At 31.5% G+C, this 24,464-nt stretch overlaps 1 protein-coding gene across 1 annotated transcript in view; it reads left to right on the top strand.

Moving 5' to 3' along the window:
• The first annotated feature begins 571 nt into the window (after window positions 1-571).
• Window positions 572-24,464, top strand: part of Fife (regulating synaptic membrane exocytosis protein fife) — a 200,828-nt gene continuing 176,935 nt past the window's right edge. The window contains exon 1 of the mRNA XM_076406607.1: window positions 572-883. The gene's annotated coding sequence lies outside the window, so the exon portion shown is untranslated. The remainder of the gene's footprint in view (window positions 884-24,464) is intronic.

Here is a 24,464-nt window from a genome sequence, read left to right as displayed (position 1 = left end):
TTGAAATAAAATTGTTTTGAAGTTAAATCAAAATAAAAGTTTTTGTTTATTAAATCCTACATCTTCTTTATAATTTCTTAGCAGATATTAGTCCTTTCAATCAGACATTCCAAGTGATATTATTGATATATATTAACTGACAATACCTTGCGGAATAATAACATCCAATATATACTTTCTTACAGTAAAGCACTGAAATAAAAAAATTCTGGAAATTAGTTCAGAGTCGTTATAATTTAATTAATATTGGTTTCGAGACAAGAATAAAACAAACACCATTTTTTGTTGTCATTAACTTGTTTTTTATACCGATTGTAATCGTCGAATCAAAACCACCAAAATTGACCGTGACATCTCAAACAGAGCGACATTTTTTCCACCACTCCGTAGTCACGGCAAACAATGCTCCGCGCCCAACAAGTAGTGTATACACGCCACCCTCTTCCACCCTCGTCTCCCGGCTGGTGTGCCCTCGCACCCCCCAAAGCCCCGTTCGGTTCGATCAGAGTGCGCGCGCACTCGCAGCCCCGGCCAGCCGCGATCTGCCTACTTGTTACGCCGGAGAGTCCGCCTGGCTAGCTCCAGAAAGTCGCGGATCCGGGTTTTACCTGGAGGAAGTCGCGTCGCCTTGCTACCTTGTCACGCTGTTTCCTTGTTGAATGACTGTGAAAGAAGCGGTCACCGCTGTGCTGACTGGATATGTATTACCGTTTGCCACTGGAGTAATCTATTGTATCGAAACGTTGGCTGGTCCTGTGTTGTACGATTTATCCGTGTTTCTTCTACGTTATTTGTTCATTTATTTACCCGTGGACGAGATCTGAAGCTCCCGCGCGCTACAGGTGAAAAAAATCTTCATTAAGCTGAGAAATGGATAATACAGGTACAACTAATCATAATTATTTTATATAGATTTATTATATATATATTTTTTTAAATAAAATATGCTTCTATGTATACATTCATAGGCTTGTAAATATATTCGTCCATCTGTATACAGGTAATAACCTTTTTTATATTTCTTTATCCAAAAAATAATACCTTATTTTTTCCTTATTTTATTTTTCAGTTTTATATTCAAATGTATACGATCTGTAAGAATTTACGTCGGAAAAAATATACGGAAGCTAATATTTGGGATATGTCAAATTTACGTACGTGAAATACGGTCGATTTAGCAATATTTCTAACACTATAAAATAGTATTAAAGGTTTGGGATTATAAAAGTTATACGGTAACATGTTGATTTTATGCACTTTGTAGTATATTGAAATGTTGTAAATATCTTCAAGTTAGCTATTATTTTATAATATAGTATATAGAATATTATATTTTTAAAATTAGTTATTTTGTTGGACTTAATTGATTTTGTTGAAATGAATTCCATGAATTTTATTGATTTAATAAAATGTGTTTTTAATTCCTTAGAGAAATTTATTTCTTTCTTGTAATCTTGTCTTAGTTTATTATTGTTTTACACAGTTAATAGATTTTAACATTATAAATTATTACTCCAAGTCGTTTTTGAATAATATAACATTTCGTACATTTATTATAATTAATGTAATAATGTTATGTATATTAGTAATCACAACTCGGTTTACAAATGAGACGCTAAATAATTTACTTCAGTAACAAGAATTAACAACAAAGTAATATTAAACCATTACATAGAAATCTAGAAAATTATTATCTATTAATTATTGTTATCTATAGAATATGTAATTTTGTCTTAATTGAAATAGGGGATAAAATCGACAAGATGCATAAAACAATTGGGAACAAATTCGTACACTTTAATTTTTACAAACTGAAATATAGATAACACCCAAACGGTCTTAAATCAGAAAATTACAGAGCAATTTAATTTGATCAAATATTTAGGCATGCATTACAGGGATTTCATGTTAATGAAAGTAATAATTTAGACGTTAAATGAGAATTAAGAAATCTGAACCAATCAAACCAAAAAAAGTTATTAAAAACAAACTATTCATGTGTATATTTATATAACATTAAAATAAATATTTTGATTTATTTTTCTGTTTATCCTTTATTATTTTTTAATTCGGATAACGAAAGATGATTTATAATGGAATAAAAATTATATAAACACCTGAAAATATAAAAAAAAAACATTAATACAACGCCAAAAAATAAAAAATAATTGTAAGTAGAACAACTTTAAAGGCTTCTAAATAGCTAGAGCAAGTGTAATTATTAAGATCAGTATAGAATTACCTGTAATTTTTATAATTATTCGTGCATATTATGTGCATCAATTTAGTTTTGGTTTTATTCAACTAATTATGTAATATAAATTATTAAAGTAATGTTAATGTAGTGTAATTGCAAATATTACTATATCTGGCGTTAAACTCGATATCTGTATCATGCCCCCTTCCCAAATCAGAATTGCGGATCAATAACATATTGTTAGTGGCTAATTTATTTCGGATATGGTTCGGAATATTTTCATTTCCAAAAAATTTAATTTAAGTAAATTTTAACCAAATATACCTAATTCTACTTGACATATACTTAAAAACTAACCCTCAGTTAGAATATTTTCAGTATAAAGTCAGTTTTATGCATAACATATAAATAATACATATAAATAAAAGCTATAATGGCTATCGATATATTTTGTAGATAATGGTGAGATCCTTAATTAACGAAAGTTTCAGTGTTGAACATGCAAATTAAACTTTTAGGCATCTTATGGTAGTTTGTGGATCATTTCAGCATAGCAATTATATGGGATGAAAATCTGATGGTGAAAGAGGTTGAAAGTCTATCAATAGCTCAGTGCTAACCAAAATAGAATGAGTGCATTTATAAATATATGATTATATGTAAATTTCTATGCACTCATATTTTTTTTTGCCGCATTAGCATATAATTTTACGAAATTTAAAATGCAAATTAATTGCTTCGGAGACGACGAAAACATTTATATGTTAAAGGTACTCTAACCAAATATCACGATTTTATATTATTTCTTAACTTTCAGGTTTGTATTTATGAAAATAATTTTCCTATTTTGTGTCAGAATAAACATTATTTTTGATACATGGCAAGAAAGAAAAAATTTAGTGTTTATAAATATGTTCAAAATTTTAATATTGTATATAATATTTTATTTCCCATACAGACTTTTCGTGAATGTGAGATTAACATATACAAATTATTAATGGGTTATTATAAAATGCAAGTTAAATTATATAGAAAAAGAGAAGCTACTACTGTTTATAATATTCATAAATTGTACTATAGCGCAAACATGCCTGTAATATTTATTCATTTTGATATATTCTTTAAGTACACCACTATAATATATTTTGAAAAGATGAATTTAAAAAATGTAATAAAATAAAAACAGTAAAGCAAAATAAAAAACATAAAACAAACAAGTACTTTTACTGGTAAGATATTTCTGAAATATTTCAATAAACTATTATTATAATGCTGTGAGAAGGCTTATTTTGGCTGGAAAGCTTAAACTTTTTCAGAACAATGGAGCTTCTAACGAAGAAATATAACATCACAACTTAATGTTTTAATCTTATATTCTTAGAAAAGCGAATAACAAAGAACAAATTTGTTGCTTGTTCTAAGATAAAATATTATATAACCGACAAAAAAATTATATTTTTCTCCCCAAATATAGTATATTAGGGCTATATCAAGAAAAACAGTCATAAGTTTCTTTTTCCTGACATTCGTTTTCACGACGTTTTATGTTGGAAGTTCCGCAATCATTTTCGATTTTAGATAATATTTAGATAATGCGAAGAGAGGGGTGAAAAATTTACATATTTCCCCGTTCTGGCAAAAGTATTATGGGGAGACGGGTTTATTATTAATAAAAACATAGACGTGATATTTTTACAGTTGAATATATCACTTGTTTCTCGAAGCACTCAATCAATACTTTTTTGATAAATAACTTTTGTATGTGTTAATTAATATGCGCATATTATATGCAATCATTAAGTCTATAAATTAATTTAAAGGGATTTACAGGAGATAGTGTTAATGTTGAATGTGAGTACTGCGCGAAAAACAGCCGCAATACGAGGAAAGATAATAATCTTATTCTTCAGGATATCAACACTCGACCAAATGTTGTAAAACTGATGAAAATATACATATAGGAAACATTAAAATGGTACATACTGCCCCACGTGTTGTATTCTCCATACTTACTCTTCTGTAACTAAATAATACATACTAGAAATGAGTCGATTGGTGGATAGCTTGGATACTTCAAGATACATCGCTGTTTCGAAATGGAATCCTAAATTGCCCGAAAGTTGTGAAAAAGTAGCGGCTATTAATTGGAGAAGACATTGTACTGATTTTTCATAATAAGACCTCATATAAAAATATCATTTAAAACAAGTTTATAGGCCAATATTAAGCGTGTGTAATTCATAACTAATACAAGTAATATAATAATACAAATAATTAAAAATACAATATTTCGTTATTTATAAATAGAAAAGGTAGAGCAGTTCTGAAAAAAGTAGGGGAATAGTAGCGGCTAAAGTAGCGGAACAAGCATGGATCAATGATAAGCATTTTGATAACATTTCATGGATTAGTGACTGAATAACAAATAGTACGTTGAAGAAATACCCACACCGACTAGTCCTTATTGAAACATCCAATATATGCAACATATATAAAGCAGTATATAGTTTTTGGGAAGTTGTCTCTCATCCCAATTTGACATTACATAAAATAACAAGTCGTAATTGTAGACAAAGTCACAAAAGCAAGAAGCCTTCTATTAGGCGCTTGAATGTATTATGACCAGCATTAGCTATTCATAATCATTAATATTCATCAATACAAATAGTTGTTAACAACTCAACCTAAGTGATAAATTCGATGGGTTTTCAGTATATATTGACGCTAATAATGGAATGTAATAGTAATAGCTTTTTAGACATTTATTACTTGTTATTGTTTAATTTAAAGAAATCTGCTGCTCAAGTTCTTAAAACACGGCTTCGTCATGTCTCAAATGTCGGTTTGAACGATTTAAGTGTGATGATTTTGTTATTAATGAGAAATAATGGCTAAGCCAAAACAGCTCGAACACAACGAATTGCAAGGTTATTACAAGTCAGCTTGGCAGTAGATTAAAAATTTAACTAGCTGTCTCCATACGTTTATAGGTGATAGTAAATATACAAAAGGAGAGAACATAGATACGACGATACATATATACCGAAAATGTAGTCTCGAACAGTTTAAACATCGCTGTTTGAAAACTGAATCTACTATGACAATCTTAAAGAAAAACATGAGTTAGTATTAAAGTAAATGGTGAATGGTGAAAAATAAATTGAATCAGAATACATGCAACTATTTAATGTATTTGCTTTAACGTAGAAACAATTCAGTTGCTTTTCCAAAACGCAAGCTGGTTATTTATAAAGTGCTAAGCTGCTTAGCTTTATTTACTGTGTGCATAAAAGTAATGCAAACATGGGTGATAAAAATTTTGATAATAAATTATTTTTTTAAAATTATTTGCATGTTAATGCAGATTAAGAAATTATAATATGGTAAATGTTAGTGGATAAAGTAAACCGATATAATTCTTAATAAAATTGAAAGCAAACTTGATTATACATAATATTTAATATTTAATGTAAAAAAACACTTATTACTAAAAATAAACCACATTCATGTTAGAGCATTTCAGTTGCTTTACTAAAATGAACGTTGTTAATTATAAAGCACTAAACAGTTTGTTTTTAAATTTATACTTTAAGAAAAAACCATAGTATCGTAACATTGTCAGTAAGATGTATAAGACATAATTTAACGGTAACGACAGGATACGGAAAATTCCTTATACGTGATGTGATACTTATTAAAAAACTTCGTTATGAAATCAACTAAGAAAAAAACTAAGAACTTCCAAATGTCACCTAAACGGTCTTATTCTACCAATTATTTTCTATGGCTTTTTGAGTTCGAGACCAATACAGCTTGATATCTGAATTCTACGTGTTCGCCCGAGATAGCTAAAGACAAAATTTAAAGACTGAATTATGTTGAATCTGTTAATTAAGTTAATTAACCAGATTGTATGGTAGTATTTATTTTAATTTACGCAATCCACTATCACCATGTACATTTAACAAGTACTTTGGAGCGTAATAACACACTAGTACGATATTGTATTATATCATTTCATTTGATATGGACCACCGAACTTATTTTCGAACAATTGATTAGTGGATATATTAGATTGAATGGGTAAAGTATTGGTTTGTACAGCAGTATTTATTAGTTATATTATAATTTTTTTTGATTATAGTAATCTAGAAAATTAATACTAATAATCTATTTCTTTTCATCCTAATTTTCTTCGGTTTAAAATTACAAAGTATTTATTCTACAATAGACACTTTGTGCCTAACATCTATGTCACTGTTTTAAGGTGAACTGAGTTTTACTTGTGACTTCACTAAATAAAACAAATAGTTTTACTTTATTTAATCCTCTAACTAAGCCATTATTATCTAGGAGCTAGAGAACCTCAACATTAATGTGCTGATAAAGCCTCTCTTCATGTCTTTGGGTATAATTCTTGAAAACACTATCGACACTTTTAACCTTCAGGTCTTTATGCAGATCCTTTACGAAGTATTTACAAATGTATCATGGAGCATCAACAATACCTCGCAGGACTTTGTTCTGGAATCTTTGTATATTTCTATTTCTTGCGATGGTACAACCCTAGACTTGAACACCATAAGTCCATACTGGTTTCAAGACTTCTAAATAAAGCAATAGCTTATTATATATTGACATGGCTGAATATCTACCTAATAAACAGTAATTTTTTTTGTACTTGGGTTTGAGTTCCTCACATTTTATTAATATATGGCCATCCTTCCATCTGAGTTTAACATCAAGGGTCATATCAAGATATTTAATTGCCAAGATATTTCCATTACTTGCTGATTTATATATACTGGTTTGTACTTGACTCTTTTGTTAGGCAAGTCCCGAATGTACAGCAATTAAGGGACTGGTCCCAATAAACTTGCCTGTGGTACACCTATTTGCATCTTCCTCAAGTCAGAGTAGGCATCTTCTTGTTTATTTCTGAAGTATCGGTCGGTTATATAGGACCCTGAAATTTTTAAATATCGGCCAGGGAGAAGCATTTTAATATTATGATGTTTAATTGATGATCCGGAATAATATGTTTTGCTCAATGATTGGTTTACTTTCAATAAGGTTTTCACATAATTTGGACGTTGTCGATAATAGTGATAATGGGCGGTGTGATGCTGTTTCACGAGGTGGCTTTTCTGATTTAGGAATCATAATTACTTTAACCACCTTCCACAGTTGGGGTACATATTATAGTCTGAATGAACACATGAAATTTTCTCTCTTTCCTTTCAAGAGCGCAGGGTAATTTTAACGTTATCCACCGTATGGGATTGAAATATTATCTCAAGGTTATCTACAAATTTTCTAACCGTCTCCTGATTATCTCCGGTTAAGTCCCCATTATCGTCATTTTTATCGAAGGCGATTGCATGATAGGTCTTTTAAGTTCTCATCTCATCACTGGCACTATTAGTAAGTACACGTAGACATTTACTAATGGTGTTATTTTTAGTTGTTTAATTTCATGCCTCAGTTGGAATGTAAAATTATTCAGCTTAGCTTTATCTTGCTGAGAGCTGGAATAATGTTATTTCTCCCTCGCCCTTCTAGTTTTTTAATATTAGTTCGAAGATTTATTTATTGGTAGGTAGTTATTTAAAAGGTAGTTATTACCTTTTAGTTTCCATTTGATACCTTCGGCATTTTGCCACGTTGAATGCTGAATATCTTTGATCAACTTTTCCATCTCAAAATTCAGTTAATTCTTGATGTATATCCAGTCTCCAACGTTGATATTGATTGATATTAATGTTGATTTTGATATAATTGATTGACCCGGCAGAAATTACTCGGCTTTGAGATACGACATACGGATTTTACAAATGTACAGTTTGCATAATCGGTGAATGGTCTAAGTTTAGTTCTAGATTTTTTTCAGTTCGCATATAATTGCTAGAAACGCTTCTGATGATATAGAAATCCTTGTAATATAAAGACAGTTTCGATGTGTATATGTTCAATTAAGTTCTATGTTCTATGAAAAGTTTTTTTGACGATAAAAAATTTCCGGCATCCATGCCCTCAGCGAATGCACTAATGTGATGACGCAATGACCCACACTATATTTCTCCAAATATATTTAAGCCCCACCAAAACTATTCTTCCTAATGTTTCTGTTATTTTATGTGAAATCAGTAAGTGTTTTGGGTAAAGTTTAGAATGTTGGGAATAATCCCTGTACATTTTCTAGTTTCCTAAATTGATAGTATCGATGATCTGAGTGACTTTCGACGTAGAATAGCAAGAAATGAGTACACCGATCAATTGTAAAACATTGATATGGCGATTTTTTGAATGCATGAAATAATTTCAAAGTCGTCATTTAACTTACCATGAGATTGATTCATCCCTTTACATTAGTACAACCAGAATCATTAAGATATTGAATGAATATCTAGCTGTGAATTTGTTTATATTTCATCTGGCATAATTTGCCAAAAGTTCAAGGAGATCTGCGTATCGATTTATGCAAAGAAATTTAAAAAAATATACAAGTGTGAGGTATCAAAAGCTATTTATAACATCTGCATAGGGGACTTATTGCTTGTATGTATGTGTACGAGCCCCAGAAAACAAAAATCCGACAAAAATTCTTCATATGAGAAGCATTTTGAAGCAAATGAACGTCTATTTTTTTGCTGTAACTGGACATGTGACCACCGTGCTTAGAGCAACGTACAATAGTGAATTCTGACCGACGTAACCATTTATTTACTAGAAGAGGTACGTTAAATACGAAAAAAGAAACGGGAAAGGAAGATTCATGACATTCGAAATGTCATTCAATGCCTGAAACAACTACTTTTTTGATTGGTCAAAAGATATAATTGATAGGTTATTCGTGCAGCCCTGATTTGGCATCAAGTTTGCATATCAAGAATAAATTGTGTGGTTATTGTTTATCAATGCCTGAAAAAAAGTTGACACATTTAAGATTTCCTTTAATAAATTACTGTATTTTCATTATTAGGCTCAAAATATAAATCTAGTAACTATCGTAGAATTCTTGAACTAATACTTTTTTATTATTAAATTCTATAAAAATATATAGTAGGTCTAGTTTACTTAGTTTACATACCTAACGTTTTATGATCATAGTTTCAAATTTACAATATTTCATCAATGTTTTGTGAGTATAGTATTATAAAGTTTGTGGATTATTTTAAAAGTGCAAAAAATCTTAACAGAGGTTTAAGTATGCTGTAAACAAAATGTTACAAATTATTCTAAAAACTGAAATAATAAAATGCATAAATTTCATTACGTTTTGGAGCCCCCTTTTTACCTCTGGCTCCGAACTACGGTCCTCGGCATTAATCTTACCAACTGGGCAGTGACCAACTTAGAGACTATCCCAGAAGGCATCCGGTCTTATACAGCTTGGATATCTGAGTTGCTGGGATAGTTTTTTCTTGTTGGATTTTCCACCCTTGCCTATAAAGATATTTACAATTACAATCACAAACATAAAGTACATTCATACCCCAGCAGGATTCGAACCAGCGGCTATCGCAACACTAGAAGGACCGTCCTGTCGCCTTAGTCATTACGTCACCAAGTCGGCATATTTATGATTTATTTATCTTTATTAATTATGTTAGTTATTATTTTATAATCATATAAATTTACAATTTTACTATCGGCATCGCATGTATTCGGAAGGGAAATCAGATACGTTGATTCATTTTCAAGAATAAAGCATTTATATTAATTTAAATCAGTAATGGATGATGCATGTGGCATTTTGATCCATGTACACCTTTTGCCACTTTTTTCATCATAATTCCGCCACGGTAGAACTTAGCACTAAATGTGTACGTAGTTTCGCGTGTTCCATTGATCCATTCTGATCTTCTTTTAAATGCTTGCTTCTGTTGAACTAATTGTTTAAACTTGAGATTTGAGTTAAGATGCAGGTTCAAATAGCTCATCATCGTCCTTGATGTTAAGCGGTCTTTGTAATTCTATACGAAGCATTTTCGGGCTTTGACGACGATCTTACTCATACTATTATTGTTTAAAAGGTTCATAGTAATATGATACAATTTAGTTTAATTTTAGCAAAAATTCCCAAAGTGGAAATTTAATCCATTCAATTTTTCACTGTTAATTCACGTAAAATTCTATTAAGGAAAACGAATTAAAATTTTCTTAACGAATGAGTAAGGATTTATCTTTCGACATTATAACCGAATGAAGTTAATTTCTGATATCTTTATATAATATGAAATGTTGTTCTGGTGTGTCCGTGTTTTTGTCCAAATGTTAAATATTAATATGATAATAATGTATCATGGCTTGCAATTATGGCTCTAAAGATGAAACGATGATATCATGTTATCAGACAATGATATGTGCTATATGTTCCTAATATTTTATTTTCTCATAATAGTTTAGTTCGGCAAGAACTTGTAATTTTGCGTCTTCGTATCCTTTTAGCTTTCTGATAGGTGTTTTTTATCACAACTTTTCTGCTATGTGTAACCTTCTATACCATTCTATATGTAATAGATGCAATCAACTATATATTTCTTCAAATAAGGAACTTTCTTTATTAGAAAGCTCCCGAAAATGATGTCTTAAAAGAGTAAAAAATATGTACTGACACAAAATCATAGTAATTGGATATGACCAATGTTCATACGATTCACTAATTATAATTTTTTGTTACTGTGTGATTACATTTTGAAATGTTCTTGGTTAATATTAAAGGTATATTAAAATAGTTTTAAATATAGATTATGAGTGTTAAGTATTTGACCATTACTTATTAAAGATGTATTCAAAATCATATAGGAAATGTAGAAAAGTAGACAAAAATATTTCGGAAATTTATTAAAAATATATCATATGCAAAACAACTATAATACTATTTCATAAACATTAGTTTAAGCGACTATCATGCGTTTTATACATTATTCATCAGCACTGTAGGTTAAATATGCATTAAATATCACTGAATCGTTTGAAGTTGAAGAAGTAATTAACATGTCATAATAAATACAAAATAATAGTGTAATAAATTCATACATTTTTGGATACAGACAAGTGCTATGTATAAACTACCCACATATTAGAGAATAATATTTTTAGCCAAAAGTTATATTTTATTTAATAATGCAATAATTAATAATATTACCTTTTAATTATAAATGGAATATTTTATTGGAATATATAGAATTTTGCATATTATTAATTTTCAAAGGCAATATAATTTATTACAAAGTTGATTAAAGTTGGTATAGTAAGTTTTAATATATTTTGTCTAATATTTCTGGTAGTGTTTATATTCTACATTGGAAATATAAAACGTTTTTACATATATTTTATGGAATGAAGCAAATTAATGTTATCAAAATTTCTTAAAATTAATTCACAGGTCATGTATTAAGATATTTATAAATCTTGATTACATTTTTACAACTTTGAAATAAAATGTGATAAAAAGCTGAAAATACATTAATATTTTAGTTATATTTACAGTTATTTGGTAGGAGAACGCGAAATATACTTTATGCCTAAAGGAACTGGTTATTTATGCACTTTAGTCGAACTCTTATATATATAAAAAAATATTAAATTTAGAAACCAATAGAAATCTAAATTATAAAATATATTATTATTATAATACTTTTTCATAGCTAATACAAAATTTTAATCGTTGTGTGTATTTGATCAATAGAATATTTGAAATTATACTTTCAATTAAACTTCTTAGTTTTTTGTCCCGCTCTCATGAAAAATTAATATTGCTGAAATATTTCGCAATTAAATTTGCCCTGGCCGCGGGATCAAGCTGCAAAGTAGATTCGCTGTTGGGCAGGGCTTGATGGAGGGCTGTCGGCTGCGGTAGAACTAAATGGAAATTTGGGCCGTAGAAAATGTCAGAAAACGTCGAATCTTGTCTGTTGGTGTTTGAGTTTATTGCTGAATAATATAGAACGTTGTACATCGAAACTACATAATGTGTGGTTAAACTTGTTATTTCAAGGTTTGTTATTCCTTTAAGTATTTACTCTTTATTAACAAAGATATCTCTGTTCATTGCTTATTTTTAACAAATATATACAAGGAGAATTGTTGAAATTGATGCATCAACGTACCTTGGCGCGGACAATAGTACATTCCGTAACAAATTTTATATAATATAGTAAAATTAAAGGTCTTCAAAATATACCTCTGTCGCAGCTATTATCTCTTGGACTAATGAGAATTCTTTCCTGTAAACCAATTTTTAGACGTGGAAAAGAATTCACAAGTCTTATGGACCTCAACTGGTGAATAAGCTGAATGTTGAAATAATTCGTGCTTTAATAGAATGTTAATTTTAGGGATGGTTTTTGTAGTGTGATACTCGTAATAATTTTTCCTAATTGGATATTAATTTTAAAAGTAATAATAATGATCTGAGTTTATTGTCTTACCAATTTGAATATAATGTACAACACTGATGTTAAAACGCCTTTGACTGACTTCTTAACACAAATCACAAAAAAGTGCATATGTAGCTCTTCCAAAGTAACTGTGAACTAACGCCATTAAAAATTATACAATGTATATAAATAACATCATAACGTTGCGATGTTGCCGCATCACTCTTTATTTCTGGCTGTTTTTTGATTTTTGGATTGTTTTGGCTATGCGATACAACAAAACAATAATGTAAACTTTTAAGGACTTAAATTTAACAAAATATAGAATTGTGTTTGTTTTACCTTTCTTATCTATCAGGACCAATAAGGCTTTATTATTTCTCTGATTTGTGATATTAGATATTGTACATAATCTTGATGTTATAGAAAAATTGAGATATAGATTGATTTGTAAATAAATTAAAATATTCTCGAAAGAAGAAGCAACAGATACGATTGTTTCAGAAGAATCCGTAGAGAAACATATTTTCAGTTATATTTGAAGGACTAATAATCTACTTGCTTTATATTAAAAAAAAATTCTTGCTTACTTTTTGATGCTTTTGTAGATTCATGTACTCCTATTTTAGACAGAACAAATTTTGCTTGACATTTCGATTGTTTTAAGCATCCTAATATATCAAATATATTAACACTGCTTTAAAAAATAATAATTAGAAAAATCTAATATGTTAAATATTTAAAAACTACCTTTAAACTAGATCGAATTCAAATTAAAATTAATCAAAATTTGTCATCATATTACCTCAAGCCTCTCTAATATTGCCGGTTTAATAGTGATTGTGCGCCATCTGCCGGTAATCTCAAGCTAAATTTAGCTCCAGTTCTATATATGAGATATTATCTTTTATATACGCTTTATTTTGGGACACGAATTAGCTTCGAAGCTGAAGGATGGAGTCACTAACTAGCCTTTTATTTTGTTTAGGTTTATGGTGGTAATGCAATATAAGGTGATATAATCTTTTAGAATAATAAGTGATTCGTATCAGCTTCAGCATATCTGCCCATTAAAAAGCAATTAAAATGTATATAGGCTGTGGTTAACTTTAGATTTTAACTATGTCTATTAGTAGTGTTTCCAAAATTTTTGATTATTTAATTTTATTTAGCTACTTGTGTTTTTATATTCAACAGGTTTTTAATAACATATGTTCTTTAACCGTAGTTGCTGTCCTCACACTTACTGCATAGTTGTAATCTCTATCATTTATTATGTATATGTACGTTATATATTATGTAAGTTCGCTAAATAATCTAATACAGGTATTAGTATTGCCGATTAGCGAATAATTCTTCCATATAAACCGCAAAGAGATGGAGGATATTGATTAAAGTTCTGCTATATGAAGGTGTCAATGCTACCGAGAAAAAAGGTCATCGGCCGGTATAAAAAAGAGAATCAATACGATTAGTTAGGTCATTGCAGTGCCTATGATGAATATTGAAGCATTAAGCACCTTGTGCATTCTCCTATTGTAAATTAATGGATAATCATTTAATGCTTATAATAGATAAATTGATCTCACCAAAAATGTCGACTAGCCTTGTGTTATGCGAACGGCCTTAGATCTGATTATGATATTGTTAGGGTAACTTTTTGAATATTTCTAAAAGGTCAGCATTTGAATGAATATTGGACAATCAAAAATATGATGCAAAAATTCTGTCTTTATGCTATTGAAATATTTGTCCACCTTTTAAATCTTTAAATCTAATCTGTCTATATTATCTATTCGTTTAATATATCTCGGCTCTATATTACCAAATGGATTTAAATATTAATATATTAAGTAATCATCATATTGAGCTTTGCATCATTATGTTAATTATTATTTATACGATTTTATAAGTTGTTTTTGCATTGCGTTTGAGCTACTACATTGAAATATATAATTATTTTGAAGAAACATTATTAGATCAACTATATTTTAATTTACTGGGTGTTATATGCTATGGCAACACATGGTCAAGTATTGTCACGTTACAAAATGATTTCAATTGATTTATTGTACCTTGTACCATATAACGGATCTTGCTAGTATCTTGTATGTTGATGATATAATGGTTGTTGCTTATGTAATGGTTACTTACCATCACAGTACATTGACTACATATAATTAATGAATAAATTATTATAATAAAATCTTAATTTAAACATTAATGCATTTACGAAATGTCTGTTATTTTTTGGAGAAACTATGTTATAAAAATACATGATTGATTAGAGAAAAAGTAATTTTTATTGTTAAACCTATTTATATCCATAAATTCTAAATATCAGTGTAATTAATTCTAAATATCAATGTGTGTGATACATGCCGCATTTGTGAGACCTATTGTGATAATCAAAATTTAACTATCTATTTACAATATTATTTTAACTACTAGAAAATGATGATCTTGAAGTCGGTGCCGAGCAACACATTAGATTTGCTTTGTTCGTAATTTAATTTTGTGTATATGTCACAAAATTATATTAATATGCTTGTATTGTTTGATGCCGACTTGAAATTGATCAGTTGGTAATAGTTAAACTAATATTGTAAATAGATAAACAGATTTAGATAGCTATTAGGCTAAAGAGTGTGTATATAGCAGAATATAAAATACATGTAGTAGATGGGCTCAATAAAGTTTTTGTTTATTTTTATTTAGATATCACAACGATAATTACGTATATATATGATTTTACAATTATTATGATATAAAACGCTGTGTTAAAAATGTATGTTTGATTATTTTTTACCTTTTAGTGTGTTATTTTTTTGAAGTCGGTTAAATTTTTTGCTAACAATATTTTATTTTTTTCTTCTTAGTGTATTTTTTCAATAAATTACGCATTATTAAGTATTACAATGGATAGCCCACATAAAAGTACAGCCCGTATGAGGAAAAATACGAACTAAGAAACAATGGTTTAAAATAATGAGTGCTTCAGGGCCGGGGGTCCACTATCTAGTCTAGGTAATTAGATAAAAGTTCCAACCAAACTGGAACAAGAAAAGTTGTTGCCTCCGTTGGGAATCGAACCCACGCTCTCCGAGTGTGAGCTTAACGTTCTGGTGTAACGACCATAGAAACAGTTGCCTCTAATATTTCTACGACTTGTCATATGATATGGTCAGTGCTTAAAAGCAAACTGAATAGCTTTTACACTGAACTATTTCCGATTTTTCGTCACATCATTTTAACAATAACATTATACATAAATATTTGATCATTTTAGATAAAAAATATGTAAAAAACTATGTACGTGCTTTTGAAATTGGAGGGCTTCCCTCGATTTCCCCCTTCCTTCCATCAAATCCATACTTGGTTCCAACGGGACCACCTCGGAAGTATATTCTTTTTTTTGAAATTTGAAAAATTTTGAAAAGCAGTCCATAATTGACAGAGAAATTATCGAACGTACATTAAAAAAAATATATACAGCCGAACATAGAACTTCCTCCTTTTTTGCAGTCGGTTAGTTAAAACGTACCTGAACAACTAAATTTCACTGACTAATACTGGTTAAAAATACACATGAAATATAACAGAGATTGGTGATTATCATGACAATATACCAATGAATGAATATTTCTAATATCAGATAATAATAAAATATGATGGTATTGACATCTAATACTAATGACTGACAAATAATAGTACCGATAAATAATTGTACCGACAAGTAATGGTACTGATAATAGATGGTAATACATAAATAAGTAGAGAATAATAAGAAATAACTAATGCAATAAATAGGAAAAAGGGCCAAACATGTTGCCATCTATGAAAACTGTTTCTATTGCTCGGTATCCAGGAGCGATTCCGGCAAGTTCACCTCGCATAATCGTTCAAACCGTTTTAGAAATAATTGATCTAAATATAAAAAGGTCGAAAATATCAAACTACCAGATGGAATCGTAGGTACCATAAATATTCGGAACGATTTATACTTTCTTTGAATAGTACATCTCTTTGTTTGAGTTTTAAGATAAAAAAAATATCAAGAAATTATAAAAAAATAAAACTCGCTTTTACTCATATTGTAATGTCAGAAATCATCTTCCATTATTTCTTCAGCCATATTTTGGGTGAGAATATCTGGTTATAACATTTTACGGTTAAAATAACCGCACTTCTTGGCTGTCAACATTTCACAAATAAACGGCAATATTTATTAACACGCACTCGACATCTAATCGAAAGCAAGTCAAATGTAGCCGATATGTTAAATGTAATTTGTCGACACATTTTTTATGTTGTGCGTGCTAAAAAGAAATATAGAGAAGTCACGGAATTTCGGAAACATATAAAGAAATTTCCCCTAGCAAGTAATTTTCTCGCTATTCCTTAATCTATAATACGATACAGCACTTGTTGCTGGAGTTATAAAGTATTGCAATACTGGTTGGCTGGTTTGTTGAATAATTTATTATATCAACTATACTTTATTAACATCAATATTTTTTCGATGTCGAAATTAAATCACGTAGCTTTTGCTAGGGTTATTTTCCCACAAAATTAATGTTTAATAATTAATTTAAGTTATAACATAGCCTTTGAATTTTAAATTTATGGCTTCGCATCCAACATTCAAATCCTTTTCAAGTCAAATTAGTCACATCATAATCAAATATTTATAATGTTCACTAAAATATAGCTTCTAAATAATATTGCTGTTTCCTAATAATAATTATTATAATTACGTTACATTTACATGTTTAGCTGGAATGGCATAGTTTTGCTGAAAGTAAAACATCTTTTACGTCTTTAAACGTCCTTTGAATAAGAGATGGTATATATTTAAATGGAATGAAACTAGTTGGCAGTTGTGAGGCATTAACAAAATTAATTTACATTTGACAGGCCATGTATGGAATTATATATATTCTTTTATTACTCTTTGTGATTGCCCCATTGGCAATAAGTATTTGTTTTGTCTATATTATATATACATGGCATGTAGAAAATCACTTCATTAAACAATCTTCTGTATAAAATATTATCTTAATTAATTAGTCTTATTAATAAGTCTAATGCTTATTCTAAAGTCTACATATGTCCAGTAATCAGAACAGGTGGTGTTAAATATTTTAGTTTACGCACTTCACTATCACGTCGCATATTTAGCTGATTAGTGAGTACATTGGGATGCACTGACATTCTTTCGCTGAGCCTGTGGCTGGATCTTCATGGGGTGCTGTATCGTCTGCGTATATTGCCACAGTAGTTATATTTGTAGTGGGCAGATCGGTCGTATACAGAAGATACAGTACTGGACCCAGTACACTACCTTGCGGAAGTCCTGAATATATGGGATTTAATTCGGTATGTTTGTCGCCTTGATTTATAATAAAATTTCTATCAGTGAGATACGATTTTAGTACTTGATTGTCCGGATGAGGAAGAAGTTTCTTTAGTTTAACCTGTAAGCCCGTATGCCACACTTTTTCAAAAGCTTGAGAAACGTCTAGAAAAACAGCCGAACAATATCTTTTGGCATCTAGGTCAGTGTTTATTTTGTTTACAAGTCTATGCACTTGTTCTATAGTCCCATGCTTATTGCAAAAACGAAATTGATGTTCTGGAATAATTTTTCTTTTTTCTATTGCAGAGTTTAGCTTCTTTATCTATAATTTCACATCTTCTGGTATTTTTCCTGGTTTAAGAATCATTAATATTTTAACTACTTTCCAGATACCAGGGAAGTAATTAATTCGTAGCATAGCATTAAATATAAACGTTAATAGTTTTATATACTTTTCTGATAGTTCTTTTAAAATTTTACCAGTAATAAGTCATAACCAGGAGCTTTTTTAATATTAATCTCTCTCATTATTGTTTGTTTGTTGTAAAATTAGGCAAAATAATTTTAAAACACTAATAAAACTGAAATGCAGTATTTTGTCTGGTCACGTAAACACGTATTCACTACACTTTAGGTCCACTGAGAGACGGATAGCCGCATCTGTTATATGTTTTTAACACTCAATTAAATAATCGTAATAAAATACTGTGTTTTTAAAGAAAGGTATCTTTCTAGAGCTGGGAGCGTATTGGAATAATATACGAAATAACATTGTTCAAATGTCCATTTGGTCCTTTTATACTGATATGGATACAAATGGTATTTTTATTACATGTATCGTATGGATATGATATAAATTTAATGGTTATGCCGTTATAAGCAGTAACTCCAAGGTCATATGCCGATTACGTTTTAATGAACCCACATAAAAAAAATTAAGAGAGCCAAACTTCCTCACGGGGCTCAGACTGATAGTCTGGGTTGGGAGAGTGACGCCCCCGAGGCCCGAGTCTCTTTCTCAGGGAGCCGTTGCTGTGGGTGATGGACCACGGTTTACACCCTACGGCGGTGGTATGGGTGTAACGATCCCGGGATCCCAGTTATCCTCACGGGGCTGCAGCCGCGAGGTGTTGACCACAGTTGATGTATCGCGGCCATAGTGCTGGTGTGACAACCCCTGGGCCCCATTTGTGTGCTGTCTGTGAAGACTCTTTCCAGGGGCGAGGTTACAATATCACAAGAAAGGACAGGACAAACAGTTCATGTCCATCTGGAGGCGTAGCCATCTTAGTCCATAACGACATATATGTAGAAGAACTGAACATAGTAACGGAACTTGAAGCGATGTAAATCAGAACACATCTAGCAGGAAGAAACATAACATTAGACAACCTATATCTCTCTCCATCAGCGAATGTCGACAGAACTAACTTCGATCATATTATAACTCAATTACCAAGCTCCAAAATTATAATGGTAGACCTCAACGCACATTCACCTGAGTGGGGATCGTCATTTTATAATCAAAGAGGCTGATGGTTGATGGAGGAATTAGATAAAAATAATCAACACATAACAAATGATGGGTCATCATCATTTGTATCGGCGTCATCAGACACTTTATCATGTCTGAACCTGGGATTATGCTCTCCATTACCGGTGGGGTTGGCGAGATAGACTACCATCGCCGATCTGCATCATAGCGATCACTTCCCTGCTTTGATACAACTTATAGACTCAATAAAAACATCACCTACAACAACAAGGCTGAGCATTAGAGGCATAAACTGGGATAAATTTAGATCGCAAATGAAAACCACAAAAATGTCCGAAAACATAAATACTAATATGGAAGAGTATACAACCTCTATCATAGAAGCGGTTAAGGAGTCCACTCCCGCTATTACTACAGGAACAAATAGATTACCAGCACCATGGCGAAACTAAACGCGCACGAGGGAGAGGATGAGAGCGGCGGATCTGAGGAGATTGAGGGCGCATATAATCAATTGAACGACCCATTCACAATGGAGGAGCTTGATAGAGCTTTAAACAAAGGCAAAGATACATCTTGTGGACTTAACGAAATTCATTTCCCTCTGATTAAGAATCTCGCACATTCCCAACTAATTCACCTGCTTAAAATATACAATAAAATTTGGAGTCAAGGATATCTACATCTAAAATGGAAACAATCACTTTTGATACCTATACATAAACCAGGTAAACTGAGACATTCTAACTAGCCATTTGTGCAAAACACTGGAACGTATGGTCTGCAGTAGACTCATAAGTCTAATGAAGCATTCAATTCGGGAGAACATGTGAACGCTGTCTTCCTTAATTTTGAAAAAGCATTTGACACCATAAAAATCTCCAGTATTGAGAAAAAACTGTTGAAATGGAAAATAGGAGGGAATATGTATAATTTTATTACATCCCTCTTGGCTGACAGATGTTATCGGGTTAGAGTGAATGGGGTGACATCATCATCTTACCGTCAGACCAATGGAGTTCCACAGGGTTCCTGCATCAGCCGATTATTGTTCATTATCGCTATAGACTCGATTAATCAGGTTATACCACCACACATCAATGCTCGGATTTACGCAGACGATGTGATTATTTATCATAAGCATTCGAATCATAAATGTAGCCAACATCTTCTACAGAATTGCTTCAATAAAATACCAAAATTGGGCCAATTAAAACGTACTAAAATTCTCTATCGAAAAGTCCGTAAATGTTCATTTTTGCAGACGAAGAAATTGCCCACGGATAGTTGCACTGGCGATGGATGGTAAGAATTTAATAAATAACCCGGAACATAAATATCTTGGATTTTTATTTGACCGCAAACTAAATTGGATCCCCACATAAATTACATAAAAGGAAAATGCTTGACAGTATACGATTAATGAAGATTTTTTCTAATCACTATTGGGGTGCTCATAGAATTTCACTGAGTAATATATACAAGACATTAATTAGAAGTAAACTGGATTGTGGAAGTTAATGTTACATCACTGCAGCTCTTTCCTATGTTAGGAGACTTGACCCAATCCAGAATGCCGCCTTGAGAGTTATATTGGGAGCATACCACACCAGTCCGGCTGAGAGCCTTCAATGTGAGGCAGAAATTCCGTCATTTGGATCACGTCGAGAGCTCGTTCTCATCAACTATGCAAGCTCCCTCAAATTTCATCCAGAACTGAGTGAATTCAGCTATTTCTTCTCTAACCACCTAGACAACAACACTACAATAAAAAAGCATATAAGACCGTCATCAGTATTTTATAGGATTTGTAATCGACTGAAAACAACAATCCCTGCTGCAGTCAACAGGACTGCGGTAATACCACCTTGGCAGTACTCCAATATGTTCTAACGGACGGTGCTGCATACACTTCAAGACTATTGGAGGAGCACTTCTGGCTTCCACTATTACTATCATTTTTTCCGCGGAGCTTTTAGCCATTTATAAGGCCCTATATTCGATAGATAGGTCATCGATAGGTGCTTCAATACTTATAATATCGGACTCAATGAGTTCCTTCCGTAGTCTGATTTCAGTAAAGACAGTCTATTCTCTAGTTATAGCTATCAGAGAGCTACATACAGCATTGGAGAAGAGGGAGTAAGGATAAAATATCTATGGGCTCCCTCTCATAGGGGAATTCCCGGTAACGGAACAGCCGACTATCTGGCAAGGAAAACAGAAGATTCAGTCAAACTGAGCGCTCTATTTAGTAAGGAAGACGCTAAAACCCATATAAGAGCTCTATACAAAAAACTGGATCAGTTAAATTGGGATCTCCTTATGGAAAATAACAAGCTGTGGGAAATCAAGAGCGTTTTTCATCAATCTCCTATTATTAATAACTTCAACAGGTTCTAATTGAGCATCCTTGCTCGGCTGCGAAAAATGCATAGTAGAGTGACTCACAAGCATTTGTTAAAAGGAAGAGACCCTCCATAATGTGACGTATGCCAAACACACAGAGTGTCAAGCACATCCTTCTGGACCGTGAAAAGTTTGAGGCACTGAGGCAGCAGCTCGGGATGCTAAAGTCATTAGAACAACTGGTCCAGCCGCGGGACTGATACAACTCTTACAATTCTTCTCTATTGTAACTTGTATTGTATATTATTTTTAAATGTCATTATTTTGTATACCTTATTTATAATCTACATTGTAACTCGACCCTAAATGGTCCAAGAGGCTGATGGGCTTTCAATGTAATAAATAAATAAAATAAGAGAGCCAAACCGTACAATTTTGGTATGTACTACCTCACCTGCGATCATATCCTCAGACCTTTCGTTAATGTTTAGTGTCCTACTTATCCTACTTATCGTGCGATTCCGTTAGAATCACATGATGATATCTATTGTCGATTTACTCTTTGCACATGCTCAAGTTTCATGTTTTGGGTAATTCTTAGACTTCTTCTCTATTATTTTAACATTTCAGAGTTGTAATTAAGAGCTGATCGTAATAATTAGACAAATCATCTGTATTCGATTGATGTGTGCATATTGATTTTCCACAATTTTAAATATATAAAAATTTCCATCAATTAACCTTATAAAAGTATGACATTTTAAAACTAATCTGTACCTTTCATTTCTTTAAATTCATAAATTCATTTTCATATTGTCTGCTGCTAATTTTCGTTAAAACGACGCAATTGTGCAAATATAAAAGATAAATATTAACTTAAAAGATATTAACTTAAAAGAACTAACATATGCTTATAGATAAAATCATATGCTACAACTTCATGAATGACAGACGATGAGTAAATCCTTGTCAGAAACTGAAGCATGAGTGAATATTAAGAGATATAATTTAAATATGCTATTTAGTTGTTTTTAATGTAGATTATTTTTTATTAATTTATGCTACTCTTGTTGTTTATATATTGTAATAAAAATTGTTATGTGAGATATTATTTCAATATTTATGCATTATAGCAGTTATATAAACTAAAACAATTAATAATTCATAAATTCATAAAGCTTCAAATCTTATGCAATTATTAAATTTATTTCACACATTTTCCATTAAACTACATATTATATTTACACTATTATAAAAATTCATGACATTTGATTTAGACATTTTCTACATTTTTTAATATTTTGTTGTCCATGTTTTTATTCCATGGAAATCTGCAAAATTAACTTTACTAAAGATTAACATTTGTTATTATTTACACGCGTATGTTCGTATTGCCTGGTGATAATTTTCTCTATTAAGTAACAACAATTATATAAGATAACTGAAGAATAATGTCGACGCATAATTTACTTAGAAATACCACCTAACCACTACTTTCGTAAACAACAGGCGTGGATGAGTGGCAACAATTAAATTGTTACCACTTGGGAAATATTTGCGCGTATCTAAAATAGTATGGAAGCGCTGAAAACTGCTTTATGTTGTTTTAATATATGCTGCATATAGTATAATTAGAGCTAAAAGAAATGGGAGATCATCGTTCTGTAGTGCTCTCTGTTGACGATATGAAAAGTAAGAACCAATGGAGTTTGATATATATATATATATATATATATATATATATATATATATATATATTTTTTTTTTTTTTTGACCTGGAACCGGGTAGGGGAATCCTGTTACGGATACCTGGTCGGGAAGACCTGCAGGAATAAGCGAGTTGGAATGGTTATGTGGAGACTGCCTCTGGGCTACCCACTAAACTCCACCCTATCAGTTGATCCAATGACCCTAACTGATACTTCTTACTACGGAGGGACCTTTATGGAAGGACTTTTGAATGTGGAAATTCCACCTAAATTTGCGATCGAAGACAAAACCGAGATAGATAGCTTCTAACCATGGGATTTTGGCGTTCTCGATTTTAAGACGCGAAATGCTCGGTGCAAGACGCTTCTTGTGGAAGAAGATGGCCTGGGTTTTCTGTGGGTTGACCTGCAACCTCCAGAAATGTAACCACTGGACCGTCTCATCGAGTTGTTTTTGGAGTCTGCTTCGGATGTGCGGTGCTACTCTTGAAGAAGCAAAGTAAGCAGTGTCCTCTGCCTAAAAAGCAGCCTCAACTTGTGATCTCCTAGGGATATCTGAAAGAAAAATATTAAATAGGGTGCCAGGGGGGAGTCTTGTGGAACTCCTGAGTCGATGGTTTTCCGGCTAGAGAGAATATCTTCAATCTTCACCTGGAACGATCGTCCTGACAGAAATGATTTGATAAGAGCTGTTAGGTCATTAGGTAGACCTAATCGGATGCATTTCGCCACTAAGCCTTCGCACCAAACCTTGTCAAAGGCTTTGGTTAGGTCCAAGAAGACCGCTCCAAGTCTTTCACGTCGGTTAAAAGCACGGTTGATTTTTGCGGCCAGCCGATGGGCCTGATGAACGGCTGAGTGTTTTGCGCGGAACCCGAATTGCTCATCTGGAATGATATTGTTTGTCTTGATAAAATCATTAAGAGCATAAAGAATTGCTCTTTCAGCAAGTTTGGAAATGGAACTTAGT

The sequence above is a fragment of the Rhynchophorus ferrugineus genome, unplaced genomic scaffold, assembly GCF_030347505.1.
Source record: "Rhynchophorus ferrugineus isolate W39M unplaced genomic scaffold, kcgeb_rfMv2 rfM6, whole genome shotgun sequence".
NCBI lineage: Eukaryota > Metazoa > Arthropoda > Insecta > Coleoptera > Curculionidae > Rhynchophorus > Rhynchophorus ferrugineus.
The sequence above is the reverse complement of the archived record's forward strand: the minus strand, read 5'-3'. Positions and strand labels throughout refer to the sequence as shown.